The sequence below is a fragment of the Myotis brandtii genome, unplaced genomic scaffold (assembly GCF_000412655.1).
Source record: "Myotis brandtii unplaced genomic scaffold, ASM41265v1 scaffold68, whole genome shotgun sequence".
NCBI classification, from domain to species: Eukaryota; Metazoa; Chordata; class Mammalia; order Chiroptera; family Vespertilionidae; genus Myotis; species Myotis brandtii.
This window is the reverse complement of record NW_005370657.1, coordinates 2,494,814-2,499,049: the sequence shown is the minus strand read 5'-3', so window position 1 is coordinate 2,499,049 and position 4,236 is coordinate 2,494,814. Positions and strand designations below refer to the sequence as shown.

General features: G+C 51.8%; 1 protein-coding gene across 2 annotated transcripts in view; it reads left to right on the top strand.

Moving 5' to 3' along the window:
• Positions 1-4,236, top strand: part of MVB12B (multivesicular body subunit 12B) — a 148,631-nt gene that overhangs the window by 29,023 nt on the left and 115,372 nt on the right. The window lies entirely within an intron of this gene.

Here is a 4,236-nt window from a genome sequence, read left to right as displayed (position 1 = left end):
CTGCGGACTGAAGGGTCTCGGGTTCGATTCCGGTCCAGGGCACATGCCTGGGTTGCTGGCTCAATCCCCAGAAGGAGGTGTGCAGGAGGCAGCCGATCAATGAGTCTCTCTCATCACTGATGTTTCTCTCTCTCTCTCCCTCTCCCTTCTTCTCTGAAATCAATAAAAATATGTTTTTTAAAAAAGAAAAGAAAAACAACTTTAAACATCTTCATTCAGAAGCATGAACGGGAAGAGAAACGGTCTTTCTCCCGTCACATAGCCCCACAGCCCACGGTCCGGGCCTGGGGTCCCGGCCTGTCCCTTCCGTGTTTTCTGGGTGGAGACAGTCACGCGGTTCTCTGGCTGCCACTCTTCCACCTAACATTCCTGTGCTTATTGAGAAGTCTTTGGAAGGAAGATTATTCATAACATATGCAGGCCTGGGGAGAAGCCATTGCTTTAATGCCCCCCCTAATTACGAGGGTAACGTCTGCTTGTTGTGAAGTGCAGCTTCTAATGGAGGGGGGACAGTCCTGGTGCTAAACTCCGACATCCTTTTCACCAGACAGGCTGGCAGGCGGCAGCTGCGCCGTAATGAGTCTGAGCAGGTCCCCGGGGCTCACTGTGCTGCCCGAGGACACGGAGGGGCAGGTCTGCAGGCCGGGTTAACGTCCCCCCGGGTTAACGTCCCCCCTGCCCCACCTCCCCTCTGGCATCGCATTCGCCCAGGGCACTCCCCGCCCCTTTGTGCCGGGAGTTACCTAAACCCTTTTCTGAAACTATTCATGTGTTTAACTTGTGTCAGCCCTCTTCTGTCCGCTGGCCTCTCCTTTGTGCAGAGGTCAGCGTGCTCACTGCCGCTCGGGGCTGAGGACGGACTCCGGGGACGCCCTCGCTCTGCTCAGTGGCTTCACGGTGTCATTTCTGATCTCTGCTCAGTCTTCCCCCATCTGGCCTGAGGAGGCTTCGGCTCAAAACGGTCACCTCCCAGGACAGCCATGATCTCGTATACCACTTTTTATTGTTTGTTTGTTGTGTGTGTGTGTGTGTGTGTGTGTGTGTGTTTTCTTGATTTCTGTCTTTGTTGCGTTTCCCCCGAAGGCTGTGGGTTCTTGGTACTCTAGGCCAGAGGAGTCCCCAACCCTTCGTGTGGAGACAGCGACAAGTCTGAAGATGGCAGATGAGTGGCCTGCGCGTGCTAACTTAGGTATCACGGGTAGACCTTCTGCAGAGAATGCATGAGTTAGTCACCCTTCGTTGAACACTGAAGAGGTGCTCGTTGGGGGCTTCCTTTGTGTGTCTTCCTCCAGGAGGCCCAGGAGGTAGGTAGGGATGTGGGATGAGGACCAGGCCGTGGGGGGAGCTCTGCCGCTCCTTTGAAGCAGCATAGGAAATAGGTGTGTTCTGGTTTCAGAAAAAGAATGAATGGGTCCTGTGGTGACATCCAAAGGGGCCCCCGGCTGGCCAGGAGTGGACAGGAATGAGGCATAGTTTAATCTGCCGCAGCCGTCGGGCCGGCCCTGCTGTCAGGGAGGACTCGGCGTGGCATAATTTGTACGGCCGTGAAGGAGGGACGGGGATCTCAAGGCTGGACAGATTCTTAATTAGGTGACTTGAGACTCCCAATGTAGGAGTTTGGGGAGACTCCTTTGGAACTTAAATTTCCTTCCCCCAGTAATGCCATTAATACAGAAACCTGGCTTTGGAGTGACATTGCTTCCTGGGGAAGGATCGAGATTAATTGCACTTTTCATGCCCTGTACTTTCTGCATTACCTGTAATAATAATGTACATAGATTAGGTAGGGAGGATATTAAACAGAAGGATTTATGAACATTTGAATATTAAGTTGGTTATCTGTGGCTACCTTAAATGCAAGGTTGTCAAAAATAATTACAGTATACTAGCAACACTGGCTACCAGAGGCAATATAAATACCCTGAGTCAGTGCATATTGGGCCTTTGGCATGAATCATTTGCTCAACAAGGATTGGGAATACGTTCTTCATATTTATGAGGAGGAAATGAAAGGGAGCACGGGATGGGGGAGGGGAGAGGGACACGCGAAATTAATGGTGTCGCAGACCCACTGTATTAAACCCAGTGCAGCGCAGCCCCGAGCGCGGAGGGGCCCCACGCGGACTGTGGGAAGCTCTGGCAGTGCAGCTCCCGTTCGGTAGGCACACAAGCGTTTGTGATGCTTTTAAAATGGCCACACCACCCGTGTTCTGCTTTTACGATCGGGGACATTTGTAGAGTGTGGAGGGTGAGGTCGCTAAGTGGTTTGCAGTTGACTTCCGTGAAACCCAGCTTGTCAAGCAGAAGACACCTGCAAAGGATATTGATGAACGCCCATCCATCTCCGGGGCAGGGACACATACCCAGTGTTAATTTCTCAATGCAGAAAGCAGTGATGACATGGAAACGCAGCTGCCATGAAAAAAAATGATGATCGATTAGATGAGGCAGCTCTGGAGGCAGCTCATGTCTGCGAGTTAGGCTAACAGTTCAAACCCTGCACACGGTCAGAGATGTGGTCCGCGCCCACGAGGGTCCCCAGTCCGCCTGCCGTGCTGCACTGGGCGCTGCTTCCCCGAGGCAGCCACCGAGGCAGACGAGTAGGAAGCGGTGGGCAAGCAGAGTTCTGTGAGAAGGAAATGGTTTTGTGACAACAGGCCCTGGTGTGCACGGATTCATGCACCGGTGGGGTCCCTCAGCCTGGCCTGTGCCCTCTGCAATCCGGGACCCCTCGGGGGATGTCGGAGAGCCAATTTTGGCCTGATTCCTGCAGGCCAGGCCGAGGGACCCCACCGGTGTACAAATCTGTGCACCAGGCCTCCAGTATGCATATAAGATCTTTGGTTAATCTCTTCCCACCCTTCCCACCCCTCCCCTCCTCTGAGATTCATCAGTCTATTCCATGTTTCCATGCCTGTGCATTGAGCATCTGCCCCCTGGTGGTCAGTGTGCATCATAGCTACCAGTCGAACAGTGGCTTAGGCTTTACCTGAAGACCTTAAAGCCAATGCAGGTGAGTTATTTGCATTAAGAAAGCATCACTCTAGAGCAGCCGTGGGCAAGGATCCGGCCCTTTTGAAATGAATAAAACTAAAAAAAAAAAGACCGTACCCTTTTTTGTAATGATGTTTACTTTGAATTTATATTAGTTCACACAAACACTCCATCCATGCTTTTGTTCCGGCCTTCCGGTCCAGTTTAAGAACCCATTGTGGCCCTCGAGTCAAAAAGTTTGCCCACCCCTGGTTTAGATTCATCATCCCAGCAAATCCAATCTGATTTCTGACTTTGAGCAGCCCACCCAGTTGAAAATGTACCAAAAAACATTAATTTTTTTCACCAAATAATGACTGACCACCTATTGTGTGCCAAGAACTGTGCTGGGCTTGGATTTACAGCAGTGACAGATAGTTTTGGTCCTGGTGGTTCTTAAACTCTAGGGGGGAGACAGATGTTAAATAACCTTGAAAAATGTGCCATTATAAATTGATACGAAGGAAAATAGTGCCAAGAGAGAATAGAGCGGAGAGTGTAGATGGAAAGAACTCCCTGAGTGGCCTTCAGAGAGCGTGTTAGTTGGCATTGGGCAGAGGGCAGGGGCTGGCGCCCATGCGCAGAGACGGACACGGGCCTGAGGAGGTGCTGTGGAGGCCAGAGTGGCGGGCTGGCCATCTGGGTGCTTGTCCAAACACAGAGCAAGGAGCCCGAGCGTGCCCACGCGGGCGAGGTGCTTCTGGGAAATGGGCACGCAGAGTGCGTGGCTGGCATCCTGACTGGAGAGATGTGGATCAGCAGCCATCCGTCTTTCCTTAACTGGCTCTGCCGGAGCGGGGGAAGTAGCTGCAGATTACGCGGAAGGCTTTAATGACATCTTCGGGGTAGCCCCAGTACTGAAGTTGTAGGGTAGCTATCTTTAGAGCTCGTTTCCAGTGCGTTCACTGATAATTCTCTCTCGCAGTTACAGGGGGTGGGAGCCGTCTTCGGAAGACGTTTTTGCACTGGTTACAGCAACTGCGCACCATGGACCCCATATACCACCACTAAATAGAAGCTTTAAGAGGCCCTGGTGCGTGTCATTCTGGAAGATGTGTAATAGTGAGGCAGCAGGGCTTTTCGCTCTGTATTTTATGATTCTTGGGATTTTACAGAATGTATCTAGCAGCCGAAATGTGTGTCGATATGCAGGCCGGCAACCACTTAGGAGTGTGGTTGGTTCTCTGTTCAGTTTAGACCCAG